Raw genomic sequence first — 13,557 nt, 5'->3', positions numbered from 1 at the left:
ACATTCTGGGGACACCAGAGACTTATATTACATATTGTAAAAAGGGGCATAATATGTCACCTTTAAAGTAAAATCTAGTTGTACTTGAGAGTACTTGAGAGTTGTTCATCAATACGGTGTCCTTTTATGCTACAAAACTGCATTTATCACTGCATAGATTGTAGTAATATTACAATCACACTGCAGTTCTTTCATTTAAGGGAAAGATTAATCATCAAAGACCTGTAGATGATAGAAGCAACTGACATGACTTGACGTCAACTTGACGTCAACACGTGTCTTGTGATGAATACTTGTGGAGGGGCTGAGAACACACACAGAACTTCAGCAGATGTGAAGTGGATGATCCGCTTTAGTGAACCTCTATGTTCTTTGAAGAATGATAGACTCTTTCAGAGTTACAAGCCAAATGCACAGCTGTGTGATATATGTGAGATTCAGTGACTTTAAAAAGACAGGAGTTTTCCTTATCAGAAGTTGACTTTAAAAGACACCTCACACCTCTCTCAGGTAGGGCTGAGCGATATGGCAAAAAAATCAAATCTAGATTTTTTTCAGGTTTGACTGATTCTCGATTTTGAACTAGTCAACTTGAAAATGTAACTACAACATGATTCAAGTAACTCTTTCTTTAATAACCCTCTAGTTAAAGAAATTTCTATTTTAAGTGCACCACACATGGAGTTGTCAACATGATGTAAATGTTAAGCAAATTACTTGTCAATGTTAAATATCTTTGCAAAAAAGATGCATGAACTACAACTACATCTTCTACAAACTTGTCTTATACATATTATATGTTCAGAAATAATACAAGGAAAATGCTTTAAAAAAATCTCAAAAGTCAAGGTAATTCATATTCAAAATGACTGCAGGTATAACACCAGTAGACTATTATTAACTATTATTAACTAGGCTATAAATGTTCTGTAAAAACAATGAACAGCAGTTTTCAGCCTGTCACCATGATGCAAACATGAAATTTCAGACATACACTAGTAGTTCTTTACAGGTTTTTATTCGATTGCGCTGCTTTTCCACTGTTTTTTCTATGTAAACATAGACACGTTTGACTGTTGCGCTCTCGCCTATTGCAGCATCTCATGCATGAAATGACATTCTAAAAACGCGGCGCTCAAGTTAAAAGAAGTTGAACTCCCATCTTCCTGCATTTTTTCCTATTCCACTGCCTGCGTCGCATCTTTGTCAACACAAAAGCGCATTCTGTGTGAACGGCACCTTCTGGTCCTTCACAGAGTGCGTCACACGTGAGCGGTTAATCACGTGCGCCGAAATGCGGTTGGATCATTTTCTATTTACTGTTAACATTGGCATAATTCTAACGTTTAGTAATATTTCTATTCAGAATCATGATTCCTCGATTTCTAAAAAAATAAAATCGTGGCAAAACATTACATTCGAATTAATTGATAAAATCGGAATAAATCGCCCCCGCCCTACTCTCAGGCAACAGAGTCTGTTGTAGGAGTAGAAGAGAAATAAATCTAACAATCTGTAGCCTAGAGATGGTTGATAATGGGCCGGACCACAGCTAAAATGGAGTTGGTGTGTAATGTACAATGCAGTTTGTTGATAGAAGTTCTATAATCACTGAACACAGGCAACAGAGCAGGATGTTGTCATAGCAATCTATCCTGGAAATGCTAGACTGATATGTTTAGAATGTGTTTTTGCAGACCGCTGTTTCACCTACTCCCTACTGACAGAAACATTCAGACATGCACAGAAACGTTCAATGGTTTCGAAAGATCTGAGATCTAGCTCTCTACACTGTCTTCATGGATCACAGCTTAAGCCTTCTGGCTCTTCTATTGATATAATTCCTCCATATTTGTAGTTGCCCCCAGACTCTGGAATGAATTACCTATCACAATCAGACTTGCCCCCTCTGTATCTGCTTTTAAATCTATCTTAAAAACGTATTTGTTTGATAAGGCTTATAATCTAAATTAACATTCTCCTGCCTTACATTTTTTTTTAATTATTATTTTATTATGTTTTTATTATACTTTGTGCATTTCTAAGTAAATGTGTTTTTGTGTTTTTTATTTTATTTTTTTTGTAAAGCACATTGGACAACCATGGGTTGTAATTAATGGTGCTATATAAATAAATTTGCCATTGCCATTTGCCATCATTTAAACAAAGTGCAATCCAGTGCAATTTGAACAATGTTTTACTGTATGTATTTTACTTTATAAGTACATGTATTGTCTTGTTACAATTTAGATTTCCGCCACAAATTATAAAGTAATTCATACTTTTACTTCCAAAATGTTTTTTTTTTTTACAAAAATTTAAATTGTTTTGTTTTTACGAAAACATACAACTGGAATCTAAACCAAAACATAAAACCCAACCCCTTACTCAAACCTAAACCTAATTATGAATAAAACCTGAAAACTTGAACAAAAAGTACAATATCATATGATTTTCCATCTAATACAAATTATTTTTGTCACAAGAATTTGTTGGCTACAATTTTTGTTGTTAAGTCAATGTTTATAGCAGTTCTAGTGTAATGTGTATTACCTTGATGGTATTTTGTCTTTGGGTGTGTGACATTGTACACCATCTACATGAGTACCAGCTGTGTATTGGGTTTATGAAAAGGTCACTACAGTATGATGAACGTTGATGTATCATGTGCTGTTGTTTTAACATCTGTACTATTGGTTATATATTTTGGCGGTTATAAAGATTTTAGTACTTCAAGTATGCTAGTTTACCCCTTCTAGTAGTTTTTCCTTTCTCACGCTCAGTTAACACTGTCAATTAATATTCTAAATGGTTATGAATTGTAAAATATACAAGCATCTGTTTCATGTCTGTGGTTTTCTGTGTTGATTTTCCTTTGACCTAGTTTCCCTTATTGTCTTGATCATGTTATTCAGTTCACCTGTGTCCCATTAATTAAGTTATTAATCCCTCTCTTGCTTTTGTATTTATACTTCCTGTTCTGTTCAGTCCTTTGCCGTTATTGTTTCGCTGGTTGCTATGTTTTGTGTTGTGCTACCCCTTGCTCCTGGATTCCTTGTGTTTATTCTGTGGACTTATTATTAAAAGACTGTTTCTTGGACTACCCCTTCGTCGTGCGCTTGAATCAGCACAGCACCGTAACAGAATAACCGGCCTAAGTAAGTTTTGCTGTGTTTCCCTTTTCTTTTATTCCTTCCCCTGCTATGGATAACCCTGCTGTCAAGCTCATTTGATTGGAGAAAGAGGATCGCTCCCTCGAAGACCACATGAGGGACTTCTTTAGATCTTGCCTACCTAACACATTACCCGGACAGCTGCCTATGCATGTTTTATTATGTGGGACTGAACACCGCCACAAAGGCTAAGCTGTCCGGGAAAGGTCCCCGAGGGAGCTTCGCCACTTTCATGAAGTGGGTGCTGGAGAATAATGGATCGCAATTCACTGTCTGCCCTGCTGAGGAGAACATCTGCAGCCCCACCCCCGAACCCTAGACCAGCCAGCCATCATCCCACTGCACGGAGCAATCGCCTGAGCCCACCGCAGATGGAGAGCCTGAGCCTGCCGCGACACGAGAGCTACCGTGAGAACCACCGACAGAGCCAATCATTGCCTTAGAGCCTGAGCCTCAAGACCCGTCTGACAAGGTGCGTGAGCCGGAAACTTTGCCCGTCCCTGAAGGAGTGCTATTGGAGATCGAGGACTTGAAGGGAAGCCCCGCCCATACTCCCGCTGCTGAGAGTGAACTGAAACTGGCCTCTGGGAAATATTATGAGAAACTTATGGACATTTGTAAGGAGGACTTAATTGATTGGTTTTGTCCTCTCCTGCCTCCTCTCCTAATGCCAGCCTGTTCCTCAGCCCTGTCTCCGCTGGTTCCTCAACTCACCCTCAGTCAGCACCATCCGGGCATTCTGATCTGCCTCGGGCCTTCAGTCTCCAGCTCCGCCTAGGCGTGAGGATCCCCTGTCTCTGCCTCTAGTCTTCAAGCCCTGGACTCCACCTCTGTCCTCCGACCCATCGGCTCTGCCTTGGCTATTATCAAAAGTATTGGAGAAAGCTGTTTTAAATCAGTTATCACCTTACTTAATTGAAAATAATATATTGGATCCTTTTCAGTCTGATTTTAGATCTAAGCATAGCACTGAATCGGCCTTGTTAAGAGTGGTAAACGACTTGTTATTATTTGTGGATTCTGGAAATTGTGCAGTTTTGGTACTGTTGGATTTAAGTGCTGTGTTCGATACAGTAGATCACTGTATTCTTTTAAACAGGTTAAAAACCGAGGTTGGTATTTGTGATTCGGCCTTAGATTGATTTAAATCCTATTTTACTGCGAGGTGTTTCTCTTTGGAGATAGGTCAGTCTTATTCATCACCTGCCTCTGTTACTGGTGGGGTGCCGCAGGGCTCCATCTTGGGCCCGATTTTGTTTGTTTTATATATGGTCCCATATCACATTTATGCGGATGATACCCAGTTGTATATGTCAATTAAACCTGGGTCAAAGTCCTTATCCGACTTGCTTGCTTGTGTAAACAACATCAAAAGCAGGATATGTGATAATTTTCTTCAGTTAAATGACTGAAGTCATTCTATTTGGCTCCCCCCATTAGGTTAATGGCATGTCCTCTAGTTTAGGACCTTTGCAAGCAAATATCCGTACTCATGTAAAGAACATGGGTGTTGTTTTTGATTCAGAGTTAAAATTCGACAAGCAAATAAACTCTGTTGTTAGAGCTAGTTTTAGAGCTAGCTTAGGGGTTTACATAAACTGAAATCTATTTGATCTTTTAGTGATCTAGAGACAGTTATTCATGCATTCATTTCAACAAGGCTTGATTATTGTAATGCTTTATATGCTGGTGTCAGCCAGTTTTCCCTTTCACGTTTGCAACTGGTTCAAAATGCTGCAGCCTGCTTCTTAATGGGGAAGAAAAAGAGGGAGCATATCACCCCTATTTAAGCACATTTACATTGGCTACCAGTTAAATTTAGAATTGAGTACAAGGTTTTAACTTTTGTGTTTGAAGCCTTGCATGGTCTGGCTCCAGTCTACATCTCAGACCTTATTTGTTCATACTCACCCCGGAGATCTCTTAGATCATCCTCTGATAATCTATTAACCGTCCCATTGTCTCATTTGAAATCTAAAGGTGATAGAGCCTTTTCCGTATTAGCCTCTAAGCTGTGGAATTCGTTACCTCAATCTGTTAGGTTATCTTCTTTATCTGCATTTAAATCATCATTGAAAAAGTATCTCTTTTCTCAGGCCTATTTATAATTGTTGGATATGTTGGTCTTACTGAGTTAAATTCTTATTCCTGATTTTTATTTGGTTTTATGGGTTAAGCTGTTGACTTAAATTTTAAACTTTGTATTTTTATCATTGTATTGTGTTACTGTGAAGCACCTTGGTTAGCATAAATGTTGTTTAAAGGTGCTATATAAATAAAAATTACCTTGACCATGGCCCTCCCTCGTCTACACTGTGGCCTATCATCCCACTGGCTCAACCGGGTTCCCTCGTCCCTTCGGCTCCACCTTGGTCAGTCATCGACCATCCGTTCCCTCGGGACTCCACTCCTCCGGCTTCGCCTCGTCACTCCGTCCCTTTGGCTCTCTCAGGCTCCTCCGGCTCTGTCTTCGTCCTCAGTTGCTCCGGCTCCGCCGTGGTCTTCCGGGTCCCCGTCTCTGCCTCACTTGCATGAGCCATCAGCTCCGCCTTGGCCCTCCGGACCTCGGGTGTCGTCCTGGCTCTCCGTCTGCTCAGCTCCACCTGGGTCTCCACCTTCAGCGGCTCCGTCTCCATCACTCATCCCCAGGGTGTTATCTGCCAAGTCTACACCATGGCTCCTCCCTCCCTCGACTCAACCCTGGGGCCTCATCCTGGCTGGTCTCTGAACCAACACCTGGCTCCTCCTTCTCCTGGCTTCTCCTTGGCTTCTCCTTGGCTCCTCCCACCCTCCACTCCCCCATGGACTCATTTGGACTTTTAGTTTCTGCCTCTTTCCTGCTTCACGTCCCCCTCCAGAACCCCCGCCCTCTCTCCTCTGTTGGACCTTATGCGGCACGAGGACACACCTTCCCAGAGGGGGCGAACTGTTACGTGTCTGTGGTTTTGTGTTGATTTTTCTTTGACCTATTTTCCCTTGTTGTCTTGATTTTATGTTATTCGGTTCAACTGTGTCCCTTTAATTAAGTCATTAATCCCTCTCTTGCTTTTGTATTTATACTCCCTGTTCTGTGCAGTCCTTTGCTGATTATTGTTTCGCTGATTATTGTTTCGCTGTTTGCTATGTGTTGTGCTACCCCCTGCTCCTGTTTTCCTTTTTTATTGCCTGTGGATTTATTATTAAAAGTCGTGCGCTTGAATCAGCACAGCACCGTAACAGGAACTAAATGCCTCCTGTAATTCCTGTAACACCATATTTTTACAGTGAATGTCTGGCAACCAAAACTGCTAGTTCTTTACCGTAAATTTATTAGTACTATTTTATAGTGTGCACTTGTTTGGAGAGAACTGGATGAACAACTATCACTTCACAAACAAATGTAGTTTGATATATGGCCTGTGAAAACTGTCCTTGCCATGAAACCAAGGCAACAGGGGAGGTGACAGATGACTGCTGTTGATTATAGCACAAGGAGCAGTTGGACTTCAATGTGACGACAAGAGACTCTGCTTTAATGAGAGGGCAAGAAAACCTATCTGTACTCACAAAAGAAGGGGGAATGAGAAAGACGTAGAGAAAGAAGAGGAAAAAGGTTCCATGTGGGGTGGTCTTGAACTGAGAATCTGGCATTGCCCTGTCATTATTGGCAACTTAGATGTATTCCAGACACATCTCATGTCACAGTTGTGATGAAAGCTTACTCTCTCATTGACCTCACACAAACACTGTTGACGTTGTTGAGAATTAGTCATGTGGTCAGGGAAAAGCTGCATTAATTTCTGATGACAGATTCAGAGACTGCACCCTTTCACCATCATCTCCCGCTTACCTTTGTACAGTTTGGCTCCCTCGACTACTGCAGGAAGGAAGTTACTGGGAGTCATCTTCCATCCTTTCTCTTCTTCCTGCAAAACAGCCAGTTTGTATTAAGATGGGTCCTTCACAAGTAAAGCATCACTGCTTTCTTTTATATTAACCTTACATTGTAGACAAGGAAAGTTCTCTGAGATAATTTAAGGCAGGTTATGGATAAATCAGAGTGACTGAGATTCCACATGAGTGATCAAAGCTCTTCCCAGGGCGATGTTCTTTGACACTGCTCTGGTGCGGGGTCACCCTCAGCACTGGCATTTTAATGATGTGAATACACAGCGGGGGCTGAACACGATGCTGCAAGCATGATTTACGGTGCCTCCTGTTTTCCTTTCTCTCAACTAGGGGTCGCACATTAAAAGTAAATCAACATCCTCACATACTCACACGAATGTTTGGCTTGCGTGTCACAAGCACACACTCAGACCTCAGAGTGTGTCTGCTCAGGAGCAGATCATTTTCAGAAGGAATAAGCCAAATGGAGGCTGTATATTTTATGGGCTGTCTTTCTTTAAACACATTTCTCCATTTGCAGCTAATGACTCCCAAAAGAGACACAAATCCATCTGAAAATATGAAAGGCCTATAAGTGCCTAGGAGCAGTGATTTATGATTATTCATGTGGCATTAGACAGAACTTCCAAATGGATCTAGCAGATTATATCAAAGAAACACCTGTGGCGAGGTCGGGAGCAAAATGAATTCATGTGCCAGGTTTAATTGAATTTTTCAGGTATAGGCAACAAAAATATAGATTTTTAAATTTCAATATTTAAATTTTTTTCCCAATATGTTTAAAAATTCAAAATATACAAAAACAAATTGCAAATATATACAGTATTTTCAAAATTTGTTACTTTTATGTTCTTGTATATTTTTGGCCATTTTATATATTTTCAATATACGTGTATTTATATTATCCAAAGTATATTAAACAAACATTTTTTTAAGATAAGACATGTTCTTGCATTTTGAAGAACATTTTCTAACTTATTTTTTGCCATTTTAAGCAAAATACATATTACTTATATAAAATATATGTCCTTTAGCCATGCTGTTTACAGCATATATTTAAAATATATTTTGGCCGTATGGTAAACAGTGGTGGAAATACAGTAAATATTTACTAATCACAGATTTTAAAACATTCTTTGTAAAACTATGTATTTGGTACTACCTTCTTTTTTTCTTTAACAAGGAGCCTTTGAGTGGCACTTGAAAATTTAAACTAGGCCAACGTAAGAGCTCTGACAAAAATTCCTTAATTAACTATTGAAAGGTTCAGCTTTCAAACAGGATGTGAGCCTTTGAAAAATGTCAGATTGGTCTTTCGGGCCTCATTGTGAGCAGATATCAGTGGTTTGGCTCTCCAATGAGGATTACAGGTGCTCTTATGAAGGAAAGCATGAACAAAAGGCTCCATTCTAGAAGTCCGGAATGCAGCCAATCAGTGTGAGCGGGCATTTTAATCGCTTGACTGCCTCACAGTAGCCACTGGTCAGCATATGACGCTCAGAGGTCAGCTCAGAGAACATTAAATCACACATGAATCTAAATCACTTTAGACTTAAACATGAAAGACTACTGTCTGCCACGCCTAAGCTTTAATTCATCATTTGTCTGATTTATCCTAACTCTTTGTTAAAATAAAATATTGGATCACAGGAAGTCTGGACGTCATAATAGAGAAAACAGAACCTCTATCTATGTTTAACGAGAGGAAGAGCTCTGAATAGGGAGAGCAAGAGGTTATCAAGGATACAGTCAAATCTAGGTGGAACACAGCAGGAACGCCTTGCTGAAATCACAGATATTTCCAGAGATTGTGGATGAGTTTAACAAACACTACCCCAAACAGAACGCAGGAAGGGATATTACAGTTCTCTAGATATTCAAGCACATTTTTAATGCGCAATTATGCATGAGAATATGAGTGTACTGAATATGCTAAATGTCTTCTGATGAAATGATGCAAGTGCTGCTGTGATATGTCAGAATTCTCTCATCTATGATTCTTTTAACTTAATAGCTGGAAACTTCAGGCCTTCTCACCTCAGGGAAATCTGTGAAATGAAACTATCTAGCACTGATGCTGAGAGGAACGCCTATAAACCTGCTTTCATCTAACTGTAATGCAAATAAGCCTAAAGGTCAGAGTAAATTGCCTGAAATGGAGATGTAACAAAACTAGGATGCAATAATTGACAAGGACAAGGAAACACTAAACGAGAAAGTATGGAAAACAAAGTGATTTTCTTTCAATATCCGATCTGTAATCAAAATCTCCAAATTCAGCAGCACTTTGCAGTTCAACCAAGTCTGGTTCATTGTGTGGGCATGACCACAGAGGTAATCTGAGTCCCTGGACACTCAGATTTGTGCCACATCAGCTGATTTAATTCTGCAGATACAGGTACTTTAAAAAGACTTTATTGATTTCTGTGCAACAGTGATACGTTTTTATCAAGGCATGGCCCCACCTCTGTATCTCCTTTCCCCTTTTTTCCTTTCATCTTCCCTTTCTTCTTTTTGCAGTCATTCACTTTTTTGTCTTTCTCTCTCTTCATTTTTTTCTTCTTCTCCCTCTCTTCTTCTTTAGCAGCAAATTCAGCAGCTACCTTCAAAACATTTACTACATGTTAGCATTCTTAAACAAACATTAATGAAAAATGAAAAAAAAAAGTTATTCTGTATCTAAAAAAGGACAGTATCAATCAATATCCTTTTGAAATTAAATAATATTTATTAGCAAAAGTTTGATGGATAGTCTCTGGATGGATGTAATAGACTGATAGGATTAATAACCTGTTCTGGTGTCTTCTGAGCAAATATAGATGCAGATCCTCCATCCTCAGGACTTGGGAAGTCAGGGAACTTCCCTGTGGCGTCTCTGAAACACAAAATAGCAATAATGTAATTTACTGTTTAATTTTAAAATGCCTTACGTTACATTTATTATATTTGTGTTTACATTTTGAACTTAAATAAGGTGACATCCTAGAATGTTTTTAAACAGTTGAAATGTACAGTGGTGTAGTCCAGATTAAAGAGGACACCATTACTCATAAACTTTTTTGGTTCAAATTTCCCTCCCAACGTTTTTAAAATTTCTCTCCCAAAACAAAAAATATATGGGAAGAACTCTGTGTGAGAAACATAGTTTTCCTTAAAGATTTTTTAAAGATGAGGTAACACAGACTTCATGTCTGTGTGAACATATAGATAAACAAAGCAGATCGTGTGAACAAAGGCAAATCAATCATATTTTGAACTGTGAACTTCACACATGGGGAGGATACATTAGCCAGGTCCAGCGCTGACTCTCAGGGGAGCTGGGGCAGGTTTAGAATAACAGGATAAAAGTGTCAGTCAGAGCCCAGCCTGAGCTCTCCGCTCTAGCTAACTTAATCAGTAGCACATAGCTAAAACTCACTTCCAATGTGGTAGCACATGCTAAAAGCTGTACTACTGTAATGCAGAGGATTTAATTTCACCTAAATCTGCTCACTAGAAGAATAAAATAAAATAAAATAGATTCACTTCATTTAGAATAAACCAAACATACTTATTCAACAACTTCAGTGAAGGGACTGTACAACGAAAGATTTCTGAGATTTCTCTCTCAGCTACCTCAGTGTAGAGTGCATTAGCACCCACCCAGTTTTTCAGTGATGTTGGTATTTTTCCATTTTTCCCATCCAGATTTTAAAAAATGTTTTTGTTGAAGTGTTATGTCCTGAACCAAGCCAACTAGCTACAAGGTGAATCAGAACAGAAGACTGTGTACTTAGAAGCTTTAGGAAGGGAAGGAACTACAATCCTATGAAGAATAACATAATCAAAATAAAACAATGGAAAAATATAGAGCTATTAATTTCCGAGCAACCTTGAAATTTCTTTATAGGTTATCATTAAAAAAAAAAAATCCCTATGGAGAAAATGAATTGAGTTTTTACTTCCAGAACCCGACTGTATGTTAGCAGGATTAAAATGGTAATAATGGTGAAGTGTTTATATGTTTTAAAGCATATGTATGGCTGGCTGTTCAAATACTCCACCTTTCACTCTTCCACTACATCAGCACATGGAAACCACGCCAACATACTTCACCTTGCAGGTCCTGACCTGGTATCCCATACATCCCTTATACAACCAGCAGGGGCCCAGCATGGTCACTGGAAGGGGCCAGAGAAAGGGGCCACTAACTGGAGACAAAGCTACTGAACTCCCCACCACAACATTGTGTTGTCCAACTGAGATGACTTATGACTGTTGTCTCCACATTAATGGGCAGCAGCATGCAGTGGCAGGCCGTAAATCAGGCTGGAATGCACTAATCAGCCAGTCTCACTCTACACCGTGCACACTTGAAAATAGCACATGCATTAGCTAAGCATAAACAGCCCTGGGTTAAAGTGACCATCGCCTTGACTGCTTACATTCCAGCTTCTGCACAAAAGAAAGAGACGAAGGGCCAGGAATGTACTTTACAATTAGAGTGAAATCATGGATTGAGTGGACGGAGATGCAAGGAAAAGCTCTTGTGAGTGTGGAAGCAAATTAGCAGATTAGCAAAAGGAGACATTGGCTAAGGGGAAGTCTAAAAGGTAGAAGATTACATAGAGGTGATTAGTTCCAGAGATTCTGAGAAAGTAATTGACGGAATGTTGAGGAAATGGAAAGTGGAAAACTATTATTGAAATTTTGCCACAATTTGCCGCAGTTACTTATACCTCCTTATAAGAGTGTTCACGATAAAGAAAACAATCTTTTAAAACTCCAGTTTAAAACATATGTGCCAAGTTCTTATAAATGTAATCTTTTATCCATATTGGTTTTATATGGTTTTGAAAAACCTTAATAATACCATATTCACAAAAGGTTTCAATTTAATGACTCCAAAAATGTAATGTGGTGTAACCATCAAGTAAAACGTATCAACAGATTTTCATTACAGATAAAAAATACATGCGAGCAAACACATTTTAATCATTATTTTAAAAATGTTTTTTAAATATATATTTTTCAAGATAAAAGTATTTTTTAAAGTCACATAAGTCATAAGTCACACTCATTGTACTCTATAACACTCCATAAGGCCATGTGATTTTTTTTAAAGACTTGACCTTGACATATAGTCACTATGACCTTGACTCACTATGTAATAATGTTCGACCATATGGCTTTGTTGGTTGCTAGTACACATGACTTTTATTTTGTGGAAACATGTTTATATTACTATGCAGTAAAGCATTTTTTGTTAAGTATCTTTTTTTATTATAAGAAATAATAATAAAGATTATGCCGAACTACTACTAACAAGGGTTTCTTTTCAAAACATTTCAATTTTTTTTTTTTCTTCCTATCAGGACAGTTTTATCATCCTGACATTTTATTGTCTTACATTGACTATCGAAATTATTTGAATACATTCTCATCAGAAAAAGTTTACAAGTCATTGTATGTATGAATTGCATTATTTATTTATTCCTGAATAAAAATTAATATATAGGACCAAAAAAAAAAAAAGAGCATCATGTGCTTGACCCACCTATAATTTTTTTTTTTTACTAAAATGTAACCCTACCCAAAAAACTGTATCAATGATTTTTGTGTATGGCTTACCGACACTCAATAAACCACTGGCGTATTTGTTCTTGCAGGCTCTCTTTAATATCAGGTCCATTGACAGACCGCACTGACTCTTTGATGTTGACCAGTGCCTTCTGGTACTCAGCCTCATGCTCCTCCTGCACACAATGCCTCCTGCTTTCCACCTGCTGGGCATGCAGTTGGGCAGGGCTGGGTGTCGTTTGCTGGGCTGGTATCTGGAAAAAGGGCACCAGGAGACAAGAGATAGAAAAACTGAAAACAAAAGGTACAAAAAAGTTCTGAATGTGGTTTGATCGAAAATAGCAGAAGATATGTACAAAACAACAAATTCATGAAAAGACTTGCTTTTCACAAACAGTAAACTGGCAGAGCATCCTGGTGTTTACCATTCCCAAAAATATCATCTCCTCTAGACACTCCTTGTTGACCCTTCTCCTGTCTCGATGCCCCCGCCAAACCTAGAAGACGGAGTGAAAAACACATCATAATAGCAGGAAGGACAGAAAACTGAGGTTGAGGACACATACCAGAAATGATACTATCATAGTCACTTTGACATCAAGTACATTCTTTGACTCTTGTGTTATCTGGTGAGAAACAATCTACCGTCTTCTTGCATTCAAGGATTTTTGGATGAGAGGAATGTACTAACAGCAACCGAAATTCTGATCTGACAAACTGATTTTTATCATTCAGGTTGCCATTGAGGATGTGGGGAGGTTCGTATTTAGATAACCTCAACAACCAAGGCAAATCAATCTCAAGACTCAGCTTACAGTTCAGAAATGCAGGCAAGGATTATTCTTGTATTTTTTAATAAATCCTCCTTTTTAGTTTGAACGACAATGATGCTAAAACAGCAATAGCCAACTGAAGTGAGAGGATTATGTTTCCAGGG

General features: G+C 38.7%; 1 pseudogene; it reads right to left on the bottom strand.

The window, feature by feature from the left end:
• Nucleotides 1-13,557, bottom strand: part of LOC107677629 (IQ and AAA domain-containing protein 1-like) — a 53,590-nt pseudogene that overhangs the window by 32,464 nt on the left and 7,569 nt on the right.

The sequence above is a fragment of the Sinocyclocheilus anshuiensis genome, unplaced genomic scaffold (genome assembly GCF_001515605.1).
Source record: "Sinocyclocheilus anshuiensis isolate Anshui unplaced genomic scaffold, SAMN03320099.WGS_v1.1 scaffold873, whole genome shotgun sequence".
NCBI lineage: Eukaryota > Metazoa > Chordata > Actinopteri > Cypriniformes > Cyprinidae > Sinocyclocheilus > Sinocyclocheilus anshuiensis.
The sequence above is the reverse complement of the archived record's forward strand: the minus strand, read 5'-3'. Positions and strand labels throughout refer to the sequence as shown.